A 17313-nucleotide genomic window follows, 5' to 3' on the forward strand; every position below is an offset into this window, starting at 1 on the left:
CACCACACTTGGGCAGCACTTGGCATTGGTCTGTCTGTCGGCCTCGCTGGGCTGGGGGTTTCTGTGTGAGTAGGGAATCTGTATATCTGTCAGTTTACCTGTCTGTCATTATTTATGTATATTTATCAGTCTGGCTATCTGTCTACTCTCACCACACTTTTTCCGCTGCACACGACAATCCTCTGTCTATCAGTTTGTCAGTCAGTCTTCTGTGTATCTGTCTGCCTGTCAGTCTGGCAGTCTACCTGTCTGTCTGTCTGCCTATCTACATGTCTGTATATATTTCTGTCTATAAGTCTATACTATCTTTGTATATGTGTCTGTGTATTCATCTATCAGTCTATATATCAGTCAGTCTGTGTATTATCCGTCGATCTTTGTCTACCCACTTACGTGACTCTGTCTGTCTGTCATTCTATCTTGTGTCTATATCAGGACTGTCACCACACTTGGGCCACCCTTGCAACACGTGATACGTTTATCTGTAGGAGTTGGTACAACACATATCTTGAAAAACAAGTTGGGGCATCAAGTGATAATTTGAGTTGTATGACAGTGGTGTATTTCACAACATATGTCTGTCTACCTGTCTGTCTATTGCCAGATGCCTTTAATCCTGCAAGGGGTGGTCGTATACAGATCACCTCCACGTTTGTCTGTCTTGTCATTTGTCTGCCCTCCCTCCAGCTCATACATTCCTCCTCTCATGTACCTCCACTCCATGTCTCCATCTCATCCATGGTCTCCCCCTCTTTCTCTTCTCCCCCTTCACTTCACTCACATACACTGTTTTAGTCACAGTATAGTGTTAAGCTGCTGCTACAACTCAGCATTCAGAATGGAGAGATAGTAGTATTAGGCCAAGTTAGAGTGAGAAGAATATAACACCATATTGTAGTGATAATCTATTGCTACAGCTTTGCTTTCAGGATGGAGAGAGAGCAATTTTAGGCCAAGTTAGAATGCAAAAAGTATACAGTAGATAGCCTAGCAGTGTAACTAACCTAATCTAACTCCACAGAGGGATGTACTTGACTAGCATTAGCAATTTCTGGTTAAGTTAGAGTGACAGTCTACCCAACACGGTAACAAACCTAAGTAACTCCACAGAGGGATGTACTTGACTAGCATTAGCAATTTCAGGTTAAGTTAGAGTGACAATCTAGCCAACACAGTAACAAACCTAAGTAACTCCACAGAGGGATGTTCGTGACCGGTGTCAGTATCCTGGGGGGTAAGCGTGAAAAAGAACAAACGCTGGTAGCAGGAGTCTTATTTCCATCCTTCTGTGTGAGGCATTTGCTGTGTATGGACTCATCACTGCCGTTGTACTAGGAGACATGCTCAAGGTATGTCATTTTTGAACTAGGAGAATATGAGAGACTGACTAGGAGAGTATGTGGGTGAGTTTTTTTGTATGCTAGGAAGATGGAACCAAAGGTCATGAGCTCGCAAACTGTTCCTTCTGAGAAAAAAACAAAATACAAGAGAGAGCCAAATTCAAGCTCCGATCATTTCGAGATGCCTGGACACCCTGCATTTGAAAGACTGGAGATCATAGCTAGCCGGTAATACAGGCAGAGGGAAACAGTTCCAGAGTTTACCTGTTGCATAAATGAAGGACTGGGAGTAAGGTTAACTCTGTAGAACGACCATAAACGAACCTGTAGATAAAGGCACAGGTAGAAGGATAGAAAGCGTAAGAGGGCAGTTTGGAAATAAAGACTTACGCCAGACTCGATCGAAAGGTGATATGCAGTTTCATCATTACCATCATAAGAGCAGATCAGCTGAAGGTAGCTGTGTCCTATCTGAGCTGGGAGAGAAAGAAAGACTAGGAGAGTGTATGTGAGTTAGTGGGATAGTGTTGAGAGGTGTGTGAATGGTTGTGGTGTCAGGTGAAGGAAAGGCAGCTTGATGGTGAAGCAAGTAAGAGGGGAGACAGATTGGCAGATGTAGGCAACCGATGTTCTTTATACAAAGAATGGAAAAAGATCAACTAATAAACTATGTGGCTGAGGGGGAAGGGGTGATCAAAGATGAGCTTAAGGGATGGGATGGTGTGAGTTGGAAGGAGGACATCCTGATGATGGAAGGGGAGATGGAGCATTGTATGTAACTGTTGTGTTTTGTGAAGAGAATGGAGAATGAGAATGGCCAGGAGAATGTATATGAGTGAGGCAGTATACATTCTGATCAGTTGGCTGAACCTCCCGCACTCTGGTAATGTATTTTATATTCTTGTATTGATACTTGGTATGCATATCAGTTGGCTTAACTTCTGTCACTCTCATATTTTATACTGTACAGTATTCTGGTACTGATGCCACTGTAATCAGTTTGGTTGTGCCCGACATGTATATTTCCGTTCTGTGTGGTATTCGTCTCAATACCACAGCCAGCCACCTCAGCCAAGCAGCCCTAGTGTGATAGGTTAGGTTTGGTTAGGTTAGATGGGGATCATAAATGTAATTTTGGCTGGGAAACACATTTACCGTATTTTCGAGAAGAGCCTTTGGTTAGTTTTGAAACGACAGGGCGAGCGTCGTTCCTGGCTGAGGGTTGCCTAAGGTGAGACGAATACACATACAGAACGGAAATATGCTGCCCGGCATTGATTTGCTTTGCCTGTTAGCCAGTTACCGTACCAATCTATATATAGCCGTATGCCTTAATCCCGTAAGGAGCGGCAGGAAATAAATTGCCTCCTTGTTGCCCTCTCCTCTACCATTTTGGCTGCACTAACTCCATGTCGCACCCTTTTCTCTTGTATATCTCTCCTCTCCATCCCTCCATCTCATCCTTGGTCTAAATCTAGTGAAAGATAATTATGAAGCACATACGTGTGGAAAGACGTGCTAGTGGGGTACCTTCAGGATTCTGGGGGCTTCAGTGTGAGTGATTGATGAGTGGCCCTATTCATTGGACATGCTGTTGATTATTTCTCCCCCCCCTCCCCCTTTTTTTTCTGGACACTGCCTCATCCGATCCTTAGGTAAGAAAAAAGGTCTAGATGATGATGATGAAAAGAAACGAAATGGAGTCCATCATCTTTTCTTCATTTTGCAGGATTTTTCAGCAGAGAAGGCCCGTACAGATCGCGGACTCTTCGAGGCACATATGTTCTCCAGTTATGTAATGTTTGCCGCTGGTCTGACTACTGGGCTCACTAATATGGTGTGTGCTGTGTGTTTAGGAATGCTTGGTAAGTGCTGTAAGTAGATGGATGAATCGATAGATAGATACTAATATATTGACAATGATTGATAGACAGATGGATGAACAGATTCAGTGACAATGATATACAGTAACACTATATTTAAGTGTGGTTGATAAGAGCCCAATGGTGTTACTGTGGCCCATTCATTCAGCTGGACAGACTTTAGTTAGTTTTTCTGGCTCTCAGGACCATACCTCACTTAGTCCTAGTGTGGGAAAAGAGGTGTACATGATGATGATATTATACAATCTTCTCTATTATCAGGTTCTTCTGTTGCCCTGGCTACTGCTACAGATGAATCTGCCCTCAACCGCACCCTCATTGTGGAGGTCTTCCGCTCTTCCCTCGGACTCTACGGACTTCTTCTTAGCTTCTACATGGTGAGATATTTGACATGGTTTGCTTTGCACTGGTGAGACAGTGGGTCATAGGACTGTATTCTAGGTGACATAGGAAGCTGCATAACACCTCATCCTCATTAATATAATCTGCATATTGCATCACAGCATTCTCTTACATCAACCCAGACCTCCTTTCCCACTCCTATGTGGGAGGAAGCAGGGTCATGAGAGCCAGGAAAAAGAATAAACTCATAACCAGAGTTTGCCAAATTGTTTATGTCACACTCCCATTCATTCATTGTTTAAGCCTCCGAAATCTTGGCTAATCTATCTATCTATCTATAGCCCGACGCCCTAATCCCGCAAAGGGTGGCCGCAGACAAAACGCCTCCAAGTCGCTCTGTCACCCACCATTTGACTACCCTCCCCCCGACTCACCCCCCCCTCCCTCATATACCTCTCAACTCCATCCCTCCACCTCATCCTCGGTCTACCTCTCCCTCTCCCTCCCTCCACCTCACCTACATACACCCTCCTAGTCAGTCTTTCATTCTCCATTCTCTTCACATGTCCAAACCACCTCAGTGTATTTCTCCTAATCTTCTCAACCACATCCACATCCACCCCACAGCGTTCCTTCACTTCTTCATTCGTCAACCTGTCCCTCCACGTCACTCCACATGCTCCTCTCAAGTAACTCATTTCCACTGCTCTCACTCTTGACTTGTTCCCCTCTTGCAAGGTCTGTGCCTCGCTTCCATACGTCAAGGTAGGGATCACAATACTATCATGCAGTGACTTCTTAACTTCCATACTCACCTCCCTATTTCTCATCACTGCTTTCAGTGTACCAACAACCTTCCTTCCCTGCTGTACCCTTTCACGCACTTCATCCCCCAAAGTTCCATCCATACTCGTCACACTACCCAAGTACTTGAATGCACTCACATTCTCCATATCCTCACCATCCAACCTCACTGCACACTCTGTGACTTCATTCCTCTCAAACACCATAACTTTACTTTTGTTTACATTAACTTTCAGATTCCTCTTCTTACACACTGTCCCAAATTCATTCACCAAACCTTGCAACTCCCATTCATCTTCACTCAACAATACTGTATCATCAGCAAACAGCAACACCGGAAGCTTCCAAATCTCACCCTCATTCATTCATTAGAGCCACCCCCACATCCACTGCCCTACCCTGCACCTCCTTTACAACCCCATCCATGTATATATTAAACAGCCATGGAGACATCACACAACCCTGTTTCAGTCCCACTCGCATACATTTAATACAAAGGATACTGAGGTGTAACATGCAGCATAAATTGCTGTAGAAACAGTTACTTAATCTCCATAGCTTCTCTTAGTATGTTATCTATATATATCATATAAAAATTGACAAAGTTTGTATTGATAACATAAAAAAGGATATTGAGGTGTAACATGTAGAATAAGATGCTATGGAAGAAGTGTTATCGCCACTGGCTTAGAAACTTCAGTCTCTCCCTTGGCCTCCAACAGCATCCTACTCTTGGAGATCTTAGACTCTTCCCTTGGGCTCTGTGACTTACTGTTGGCATTGTACTGGTACAATATTTGGCATTGTACTGGTACAATATTTGGCGTTGTACTGGTACGATATATGACATTGTCGGTATTGCACTGGTATCATATTTGGCATTGTTGGTATTGTACTGGTATGATATTTGGCATTGTTGGCATTGCATTGGTATGGTATTTGGCATTGTTGGCATTGCACTGGTACGAATTTGGCACTGTTGGCATTGCACTGATGAGATACTTGGCACTGTTGGCATTGCATTGGTGAGTAACTTGGCATTGTTGGCGTCGCACTCTTGAGATGTTCGGCATCTCTGGCCTCACACTGGTGAGACAATGGATGTTAAGTTTGTATTCTAGGTAACATTGGAGGCTTCACAGCACCTCTTCCTGAGCAGTTTATTTTGTGTATTACACCTCGATATTCCCATTATGTTGCATTGTACTATGGAGGAAGGAAGGAATAATCCCCCAAGCTAAACCTCGATAGATCATATAGTCCTGCTAGGGTGACGGGACAGCACCACCCCTCCCAGCAAGGCAGCTACCCAGGCAGGGCGTGAGCTCTCGATCTTGGAGTCTAGAGTCGAGCACTCTACCACTGAGCTACGCTGCTCCTCATGTACTAGGGAGGGAACTCACCATCCACTCACTTGATATAGCACAGCCTATAGGTGACTAAACTGAGTGATAAATGATTTACTGTAACCCATGACAACAATTTTCTGTGCCGCATGGTAACCATATAATCAGATGTTGCTTGGTGGTACAGTGGGTTAAGGCAGGCCATTGATGGGCCCCATGAGAGTTTATATCTGAGAGATGTTGCGGTTTGTTGCTCACATAATGCCACTGAGGCTGGCAGTAGTAGTACGTGAATGAGGCCGGTCACACTTCATTTGGGACTGGGTAGTGTAGCCCTGGGCCTTTATGCTACGAATAAGGCAAAAAAAGGCATGGGTGATAAATAAACATGAAAGAAAATAAGCTAAAATAAAATAAAGAAGGCCATTGATATGAACTTCCAATAATTATTTACTAATGCAACCTGCTGTCTTCAGTCACATGGTGGGGAGGGATGCCTTCATGTGGTGGCACTGATATAAGAGTGCCTCCTCTGCCTAGTTATACAGATGTCCCTTAACTCCCTTCCTTTCCCTCTACAAGATGATGGTGAACTGCAAGATCAGGCCAGCTTCAACCCGCAGTTCACCGGGATCACATGTAGATGAGCTTTGTGTAATGCTAGGTGTTTTTGGTGCCGGCTTCCCGTCCTATAAACGCCTAGTGTGGCGGGGCTCTCTTTCTAGACCGGAGCTTAGACAAGTAGGAGAGAGGCAGGACACAAAAACTCAAAGCAACAACCTTACACGTGTATCACTGAGTAGGACAGGGGAACGAATAGATGTCACTGTTACAAGTACACTGGACAATTATAAACTCTTATATATAGGGATGGGCTATCAGTATCACGCAGCATACTGCTCAGGTCAGATAACACTCGAGGCAAAATATTATTATATATAGGAAGTCTGGGTTTTCTATATTCGTGGAGTCGCTTAATACTGTTCCGTGTTGGTGAGTTTCTTTGGCACTGGGTCTGGATAAGGTCTTAGTATCAGGAGATATTTTCTGATAGTCGTATATGCACTCTGCTAGACCCGACTCTCACTAAGTGGTCGTATTTGGGGTTGCTCTGCCACTTACTCACTCCACCACTTTGGTGTCATCACTGACTTCCACTAGCAGGTTAGTTCACTGTTCTGCCTCTATACTAATAATCACAGACACTGCATAATCACTGTGACTGATTTTGGATCCGGGCGTCAGGGCAGTCAGGTAAGAGGGGCGGCGGAGACGTCACAGCTGCACTATTGACGGGGCTGGGTACTGCCGGGGGCCTTTGCATCCAGAGGCCTTGGGATCACATGCAGGGGTGTCCTTTCTCATCCGGGGCTGCGGGTGGCGAGGGGCCCCGCGTTCTCGGGGCTGGAGGCGGGAGTACGGCCTTCAGGGCTGGGGCTGAATAACTACCCGAATCTTTCGGTCAGGTGCCTGACGGAGGAAGAAGACCTCTGGCGTCGAGTTGCAGGGAGGTCCCGCCCGGGAGCCCTGGGGGCGGTCTGGGGTTCCTGAGGGCTGCGGTCCCCGGTGATTGGCAGTGCCGTCAGGAAGGGGCTGTGGCACCGGTCTGCGTCAGGGTCCATCAGGTGGGCCTCCTTCAGAGCCGGTTGCAGGGAGTGGAGGCCGGGGGAGACCATGGGGCCTCTCCAGTGCTCTTCTAGGCCTGGGACTTCCTCTGGGTCGTGGGCCGGAGTACAGGTGTCAGCTTCTGGTGGAGGAGCGGCTACCGGCCATCTCCTGCTGTAAGGCCCAGCTACCGGCCGTGGTCTTCTAGGGGTGCGGCTACCAACCGTTGCCAAGGCCCGGCTACTGGCCGTGGCCTTCTAGGGGTGCGGCTACCAGCCGTTGCCAAGGCCCGGCTACTGGCCGTGGCCTGGGGAAGGGAGCAGCTACCAGCAGACCTAAAGACACCTTTGGAGCGGCTACAAGCCGTCTCCTGACGAAGGTGGGATCGGCTGCAGGTCGTCTCCTTATTGCCCTCAGAGCGGCTACCAGCCGTCTCCTTCAGGAGGGTTGAGCGGCTACAGGCTGTCTCTAGGAAGACACCTTCAGAGCGGTTATAGACCATCTCCTGACTAAGGCGGGAGCGGCTGCAGGCTGTCTCCTTATTCCCCTCAGAGAGGCTACTGGCTGTCTCCTTCAGGAGGGTTGAGTGGCTATCAGCCGTCTCGGGTGCTGGCAGGAGCTGGAGAAACAGCTCCACCCTGAAGCTGGTTGGGGAAGGCTCGCCCGGAAGGTAGTGTGGTATTCCTGCTATGGTGGCGGCGGGCGAGCTCCGGGTCATAGGGGCGCACGGCCCGGGCGGACTTATGCCGCTGTCGCTCAGAGTCCCGTCACGCCGTCGTTGCTCCTCTATGGGCTCCTTGTGGGGGTGTCGAGGTGGACTTATGCCGTTGTCGCTCCGAGTCCCGTCGTGCTGTCGTTGTTCCTCTATGGGCTCCTTGTGGGGGTGTCGGGGCACCTCCTGTGGCACTATACTGCATTTTACTACCGTCTGCTGGGAAAAAGCCACGTCCCTGTGACTGGAGGTGGTAAACTTTGGTGTCGTAGGTGGCACAGATTGGCTGTAGGTGTTGGAGGAGGGTGTGCCAGGCTGCAGTGGTGGAGTTTTCGTCTTGTTGCTCATCGCAGGTGAGGAAGAGGGTGGATGAGTCGGTGGCAGAGCGGAGGAGTCGTAGGAGGTGATGAGGCCCTCAGACTCGTTTCCGTCCAAGGGGCGGCGCTCATACAGCTTGTTGAATCTTCATGGCACTGGTTGTTGTCTCTGGTGCAGGGAGGTGTTGAATGCTGGAGATGGACGGTGAGTGTGGGGTTTTATGCCAGGGCAATGCGGTGTGGAGTCTCTGGGGAGTGTAGGTGGCTGGGATTTGTGCTTGGTGTATTGTGAGTATGAGATGGTTTATGGCAGGGGTAGGGGTGTGATTTTGTGGCGAGGTGGGTGGGGTAAGAGAGTTGGTGTGTCTGGCGGTTGGGTGGGAGAAGCACCCGGAGCGTGTGATGGTTGTTTTGAGGGTGGGTGTGGGTGTGCGGGATTGGCGTGTGTGTGAGGCGTGTGGGGCATGCGAAGGCGGCCGTGGGGTGGCAGGGGTGTGGGCGGCACGGCGCGGGGTGTGGGGTGGGTGGGTGGTGGTGTCGTGGGGGTGCGTGCGGGCGGCGGGCTGGGAGTTGTGGGGGCATTGGTGGGCATAAGGGGTGTGGGAATGTAAGTGGAAAGCGCGGGGCTGAACGTGGGAGAGGAGGTGGCGGGCAGTGAGGGTGTGGGGGAGCGGCGGGGTGTCGGTGGGTTGTCAGGTGAGGTGGGATGCAGCGTGGCGGAAGGTGAGTTGGAGGCGGCGGGGGAGGGGGAGGGAGAGAGAGAGGGGGAGGAGGAGATGTAGCAGTCGTAGGTGGTAGGGGGGGATGGTGCAGGGGTATAGAGTGGGACGGGGCCGGGGCGGTGGGGGCAGGAGTGCGAAAGGGGCGCACGTGCCGGTTTCGGAGGATGCAGGGAGTGCTGTGGTACTCGACGGTTTCCTGATAGGGGTTAGGGATGCGGATTATGGTGTGGGGTCTCGTGAAACGCAGAGCGAGCTTGTGGGGGGTGGGGAGCTGGGCTATCATAACCGTGTCTCCTGGCTTGTAGGGGTTGGAGGCAGTGTCGGAGCTGAGGTCCAGGTTGTTTTGGAGATGGGTCAGGCAGCGTTTGAGGTGGTGTAATGGGTCTGTTGTGGGGGCCGAGGTGGGGGGATGCAAATGCTGCCGAAGGGGCGTTTCCCCAAACACTCGCTCATATGATGAAATTTCGTCCTCCTGGGGGCAGGAGTTTATGCCCCATTGCACAATTTTTACATGGGCGAGCCAGTCGTCGTTTTGAGTAGCTTCTATTCGGGTGCGGAGTTGATTCATGTGTGCGATGGCTGCGCTCGCATACGGCATTTCCTTGGGGCCAGTAAGGGGATGAGTGGCAGATGTTATAACCGAAGATATGGCCCAGCTCCTCTCAGATCTTACTAGTGAACTCAGGTGCGTTATCTGAGTGGATCGCCTGTGGGATGCCAAAGTAGGGGAATACGTGTCGAACGAGGGCGTTGGCCACTGCAACAGCGTGGTGTTCCTTTCCTGGGCAGGCCACGACGAATTTGGAGTAAGTGTCGATGAAAGTGATCACGTATTTATAGCCTGATTTTGGAAGTAAGGGCCCCACTACGTCGATCGCCAACAGCTGCCAAGGTTTGTGGGCGGTGATATGGCCCGACAGACCTGCGGTATGGGTGATGTCTTTACCGAGGGCGCATGCGCGGCAGGTTTGGATAATTTCCTTGGCAAGGGCGGAAGGATTTTGCGTCCAGTAGGTGTCATTGAAGACCCGCAATAGTTTTTTGGTGCCCAGGTGAATGCCGTTGTGGGTGTGCAGGTGTCATAGGGCATCGAGGGCGGCGTCAGGGGCTAGGAGGATATGTCCTGATGGGGTAAGTAGGTGGCCGCCCTGGCGATACAGTTTTATGAAAAGGTGTCGGGGAATCCAGGGGGGCCGCTCTTTGTGATGCCACTGCTGGAGGAGGTCTGGCTCTGGCTGGGTGGCATGGATGGGGAGCCGGGAGAGGGTGTCCGCGTTGGTAAGGAGTTTGCCGGGGTGGTATGAGATTTCATAGTTGAATTCCTCCAGGGTTTCTCGCCATCGGATGAGCTGGGCATTGTAGGTGTCAGACTGCCGCAACCACTGGACAGACTGGTGATCAGTGATGATGGTGACTTGGGTCCCAGGGAGGTATGCCCGGAAGTGCTCAAGTGCCCATATGATGCCTAGGCACTCTGTCTTGGTGGCGGTGTAGCGTTATGATCTGTCCCCCTGTCCGCCCCCTACAGCGCATGCGCGAGAGTTGCCAGAGGCCGCCACAAGTATGCCATTTGTCTTCTGATCTCTGTAGGGGTAACATGATCGGAGCCTCTCGCCCTTTGTTTACAAACGGCAAATGGTCATTCCGGCTTCTCTTATCATTTGTCTCAAAGCTTTCTCGGGTAGTTTCCGCCCTTAAATTAAATTAGATTAGGCGGAAAGCAGTAAAAATTCGAATTTCTAAGGTATGAATGAGTTAGGTTGGATAAACATAGATATAATTAATCATCTGAGGACGAGTTATCTAATCTGTTAGGCGTGAGGATTGCCTTAGCTTTGTATCTTTACAGGAATGAGTCAAGCTCGTACTGTCCCGTGTATTAAACCATTTTCATCAGACATATCCTTGAAATTATAAATAGTTTTGGCACACACTACCTCATTCGGTTGTTCATTCCACTGATCAATTGTCCTATTAGGGAAACTGAATTTCCTTACATCTTTATCACCTCTCTTTTTATGCTGTATTTTGCAATGTCCTCTTGCTGATGCTTCACGCACATGATATATATTCATTTACGTCTATTTTCTGTTCCCCTGATATGCATTTATATAGCATAATCATGTCTCCTCCTCCTCTCCTGCAGCATTGGTAAATTCAATCTTTCCAGTCTTTCTCAGTAACTTAAATCCCTTAAGCTTGGTACCCATCTTGTAGTGGCCCGTTGTACTTTTTCAATCTTATCTGTGTCTTTTGAGATGAGGATTCCAGACTACTGTGATGCATACTCCAGAGTTGGTCTGATGAATATCTTCCTCAGCTTATCTTCATTTATATATGTGAATGCTGTTCTCATAGTAGCAAGCAATGTATACATGTTTCGTACCTTCTCACTGATGTGATCATCAGGAGATAGTCTGTTACTGATAATTACTCCTAGGTCCTTCTCCTTTTCTGATATGTGTAGGGTTGATCTTCCTAACTTATAATACCAATCTGGTCTTTTCTCACTTTTACCAAATTTTATTACATGACACTTATCCACATTAAATTCCAATTGCCATATATTGCTCCATTCATGAAGCTTGTTCAATTCCTCTTGCAGCTCTTTGCAAGAATCTATGTTAGTAATTTTCTTTTGAATTTTTGCATCATCTGCAAACATATTTAGATAGGTTCCGTTTCCAATATTACTATCAATGCCATTTATATATACTAAAAACATAATATACTAAAAACATAACTGAGCCCTGTGGAACTCCGCTGGTCACTTCCCTCCATGATGAGTAATTTCCCCTTAATATTGTTCTCATTTCCCTTTTTTTGAGAAAATCCTGCATCCAACAGTGGAGATTGCCTTGGATACCTCCTTGATAGTACAGCTTCCATAAAAGTCTTTGGTGCGGTACTCTGTCAAATGCTTTCTTAAAATCTAAATAGATACTGCCCATCCATCCTTCTCTTTTCTGTAATGTTTCTCTAACTTTGTCATAATTGCTTAGAAGATTAGTAACACATGATTTTCCCTTCCTAAACCTGAACTGCCTCTTTTTTATCAAACCATGTTCTAGATGTTTTACCCAAGCTTCCCTTATCAGCTTGTCTAGTATCTTACAACACTGGTCAGTGATACTGGTCTGTAGTTGAGTAGTTCTCATTGTGTTAAATTTGACTAGTGTACAGGTATTTGTAGACCTCACAGGTGGTTAAGAGGGATGAGTAAAGGACTCATGAATGGAATGGCAAAAAAAAAAAAAAAAAGCGAGCACCAAGCCACTCAATGACTAAATTTCCCCCTGGGGGGGAGGGGGATAGAATACCTCCTCAGTATCCCTGCTTGTCGTAAAAACTGTCTAAAAGGGACACTTTAATCTTCATCCGTCCTCTTTTCCCCCTTTGCTTCTTGTACTTTATCTGTCCCACCTCTCTGCCTTATATTTTCACTTTAATACCCATGCAACTCCTATTGTAGTGCCATATAGTCATTGAGTGGCTTGGTGCTCGCTTTCCTTTCTTTTCTTTTTTTTCTTTTCTTTTCTTTTTTTTAATAATCCATTCCACTCCATGACTAAGTTATATGGCACTAACTTGGGTGGGTATTGGAAATATATGGCAGAGAGGTGGAACAGATAAAGTACAAGAAGCAGACGGGGAAAAGGGGAAGGATTTTTAGTCGGCTTTTACGACAAGCAGGGATACTGAGGAAGTATTCTACCCCCCCTCCCCGAGGGGAAAGGATTTGTGAGATAACTGTGACTGGGAGCTGGCTTAGTTTCCATTGATAGTACCCCTCTGGGGAGGGGGGACAATACTTCCTCAGTATCCCTGCTTGTCGCAAAAGGGGCACTTTAATCTCCATCCTTCCCCTCTTCCCACTCTGCTCCTGTACTTTATCTGTCTTACCTCTCTGCCTTACATTTTCACTTTAATACCCACCAAACCCTCTTCCATTATAGTGCCATGTAGTCATTGTTTTAGCTTGGTACTGGCGCTTATTATTCACCTCCTCTTGTACTTCATGTGTCTTATCTCTCAGCCTTATATTTTCACTTTAATAACCACCCAACCCCCTTCCACCTCAGTGCCATATTTTCATTGGCTTGGTGCTAACTTTTGCTTCTTTTTTTTTTTATTACTGTGTTCAATGCATTTCCACTGATTGTACAGTATATAAATATATCCTGTGCTACTGGACACGACAGGGTTTATGTTACTGCACATGTGTGCAGATTTAAATAAACGATTGGTATTAAAATATGCCAATCAGTGATGTGTAGTTATGTACCCAATGTGCTGAATAACCTAACTTAGGATTTTTTTTTTTAAATTTCCCATAACAACTAGTATCTGAAGTGATCTCAGTAAGGTAACTGATAAGGGTTTTTACTTTATCATTATCCATTGAATAACTTAGGATTTTTTTTTTTTTAATTTCCCATAAGAACTAGTATCTGAAGTGATCTCAGTAAGGTAACTGATAAGGGTTTTTACTTTATCATTATCCATTGAATCAGTAGCAGTGCTGTAACAGTGTGAACAGGAAACTTCACTAAGCATACCCTACTGGAGTGCATACTGTTTTCATAGTGTTTGGAGTTAAAAGTACTTTTCCATAAATGAAATTTTGAGGCTAATTTTTATTTCACATCGACTGAACTTGAACTATACTGGACTTGCCTAACACTCTTATGTGAGATTTCTCAAAACTAAAGGGAGATGTACGATTTCTCAAAACTAAAGGGATTGGATTGGATAATTGGAAAAAAAAGGAAAAGGATTGAGGCGTCTGGCAATAGATAGATAGATAGATAGAAAAGCTAGCATCAAGCCACTTATTGACTCTATGGTATTTAAAAGGGGTTGGGTGGGTATTAAAGTGAATATATAACGCAGAGAGGAAGCTATCTAAATATGTTTGCAGATGATGCAAAAATTCAAAAGAAAATTACTAACATAGATTCTTGCAAAGAGCTGCAAGAGGAATTGAACAAGCTTCATGAATTGAGCAATAAATGGCAAATGGAATTTAATGTAGATAAGTGTCATGTAATAAAATTTGGTAAAAGTGAAAGACCAGATTGGTATATAATACCAATCTGGTCTTTTCTCACTTTTACCAAATTTTATTACATGACACTTATCCACATTAGTTAGGAAGATCAACCCTACACATATCAGAAAAGGAGAAGGACCTAGGAGTAATTATCAGTAACAGACTATCTCCTGATGATCACATCAGTGAGAAGGTACGAAACATGTATACATTGCTTGCTACTATGAGAACAGCATTCACATATATAAATGAAGATAAGCTGAGGAAGATATTCATCAGACCAACTCTGGAGTATGCATCACAGTAGTCTGGAATCCTCATCTCAAAAAACACAGATAAGATTGAAAAAGTACAACGGGCCACTACAAGATGGGTACCAAGCTTAAGGGATTTAAGTTACTGAGAAAGACTGGAAAGATTGAATTTACCAATGCTGCAGGAGAGGAGGAGGAGACATGATTATGCTATATAAATGCATATCAGGGGAACAGAAAATAGACATAAATGAATATATATCATATGTGTGAAGCATCAGCAAGAGGACATTGCAAAATACAGCATAAAAAGAGAGGTGATAAAGATGTAAGGAAATTCAGTTTCCCTAATAGGACAATTGATCAGTGGAATGCACAACCGAATGAGGTAGTGTGTGCCAAAACTATTTATAATTTCAAGGATATGTCTGATAAAAATGGTTTAATACACGGGACAGTACGAGCTTGACTCATTCCTGTAAAGATACATAGCTAAGGCAATCCTCACGCCTAACAGATTAGATAACTCGTCCTCAGATGATTAATTATATCTATGTTTATCCAACCTAACTCATTCATACCTTAGAAATTCAAATTTTTACTGCTTTCCGCCTAACCTAATTTAATTTAAGGGTGGAAACTACCCGAGAAAGCTTTGAGACGAATGATAAGAGAAGCCGGAATGACCATTTGCCGTTTGTAAACAAAGGGCGAGAGGCTCCGATCATGTTACCCCTACAGAGATCAGAGGACAAATGGCATATTTGTGGCGGCCTCTGGCAACTCCCGCGCATGTGCCGTAGGGGGCGGACAGGGGGACAGATCATAACGCTACACCGGTATATAGCAACAACAAAAAGTTTGGTTTTCCTTGTTCAGTGCAAGACAAACCCTACACTTCTTCCTACTAATTATAATTTGAATATATAATGTAGATATTGGGCCGCTCTAAATCAAAATCGAGCTTCCTTTGAAAAAGAAATAAGCATTTCTAAAGTTTATTAAAAGTAATTTTATGTCCCTCTTCAGCCCAAAACAGAAATGAACTGTATTGTAATATTTACTGTTGTAAAAGGTACAGAGTGCCAACAAAAGAAGGTGGCGGGTCTTGCCACACACCTTCTTCAGCCAACATACAGTTACATAGAGTTAGTGACTGGACATTCTTAGGTGTGGCCTCACCGTGGTTTACACATTTGGGTGTAGCCACACGTACTTTGGTAAAAATAAGTTACACTCTATGTTTTAATATAGAGGTATTCGTAAGATGTATTACATACAGGAGTAAGGGTTGATTTTTTAAATTTTTGAATGCACACAAATACATTATGTAGTGCCAGATTCATGAGAAACATTTTTTTTTTTTTATACTGATGGTGACTATTACTTACCGTTGAAAGTTTTTCTTTTGGCAGTAGACTCTAGAGGGTAATTGAGAACTTTTAACATGAGTGACGTGGAGGGACAGGTTGACGAATGAAGAAGTGAAGGAACGTTGTGGGGTAGATGTGGATGTGGTTGAAAAGATCAGGAGAAATACACTGAGGTGGTTTGGACATGTGGAGAGAATGGAGAATGAAAGACTGACTAAGAGGGTGTATGTAGGTGAGGTGGAGGGAGGGAGAGGGAGGGGTAGACCGAGGATGAGGTGGAGGGATGGAGTTGAGAGGTATATGAGGGACGGGGGGGTGAGTTGGGGGGAGGGGAGTCAAATGGTGGGTGACAGAGTGACTTGGAGGCGTTTTGTCTGCGGCCACCCTTTGCGGGATTAGGGCGTCGGGCTATAGATAGATAGATAGACTTTTTTTTTTTTTTTTTAGCATATTCGCTTTCAGTACACAATATCATTCAAATTTTGCCACAACATAACCACCATTCATACTGTTATGCTAGGTGTTTTTGGGTCGGCTTCTCGCCCTAAAGGCACTAGCTACTGAGCGGGGTCGTCTTTCGAGACCTTACTAGGCATAAAAACTCGGCAGGCTACCTTAACACATGTATTGCCTTTGTTATGCTGCGTGTTTTTAGTCCGACCTCTCTTCCTAAAAACGCCCGCGATTGAGCGGGGTCCTCTTTCCGGACCGGAAGTAAAGCACCCACAAAGAAACAGGACATAAAAACCAGGCAGTACACCGTAACACATCTATTGCCTTAATTCATACACCGTTACAATATAGAACAGAGAGACACTGGATATGTTTTGGACAGGGACACAGAGTTAGCCTTCAGTATAAATGTACACAGTTACACTCAGGATATAGTATTCTTCACTTACACATGAATAATAAATAATGAATACACGATACCTGTATTCTGTTTATAGGCAGAATTGATATTTTAGATATTAAACGGCCATACCACGTTGAGTACACCACTTCACGTCCGATCAGCGAAGTTAAGCAACGTTGGGTCTGGTTAGTACTTGGATGGGTGACCGCCTGGGAACACCAGATGCTGTTGGCATCCCTACGTGTCAAGTGGGGTTGGTGGAGGATTAGTGCCCCTCCCTGTAAAACAATTAACTCTGAGCCCTTGGCCACCCCGTTTGGGATACATGGCGTCTGGCAATGAATGAATGAATGAAGTCTGACGCACTAGGGGTTGACAGGGCCAAGGGTCAGGGGAGTGAATATTACTATAAGTGTTCAGGGTGCGAGCCGCGACACTTGGGAAAGTCACTCGCGGTAACTCTTGTTCACAGGTATTTGGTTTTCCCGCGCACCACTGGTCTTGACCCACTATTTCTATATGTTACGGTATCTGTATTAGTATTTTCTGAAATACCCGCGGCCGCCGGACCGCCCACCCCGCCACCCCCCACCCCACCACCGAGCCACTACCACACCACCACCCCAGGAGGACACCACGGTGGGGATAGTGACCCGGAACAAGAGGGTCACCGGGACACTACTGTCCTGAGTCCCTCTTCCCCGCA

At 46.0% G+C, this 17313-nt stretch overlaps 1 non-coding gene across 1 annotated transcript; it reads left to right on the top strand.

Moving 5' to 3' along the window:
* Positions 1–16722: 16722 nt before the first annotated feature.
* LOC145389698 (5S ribosomal RNA) lies at positions 16723–16841 on the top strand. The gene has a single exon (XR_013895503.1). It is a non-coding gene; the product is annotated as a 5S ribosomal RNA (ribosomal RNA).
* Positions 16842–17313: the final 472 nt, after the last annotated feature.

This window comes from Coenobita brevimanus, unplaced genomic scaffold, assembly GCF_032717465.1.
Source record: "Coenobita brevimanus isolate Jiangsu-jjx unplaced genomic scaffold, ASM3271746v2 jjx.HiC_scaffold_1942, whole genome shotgun sequence".
Lineage (NCBI taxonomy): Eukaryota > Metazoa > Arthropoda > Malacostraca > Decapoda > Coenobitidae > Coenobita > Coenobita brevimanus.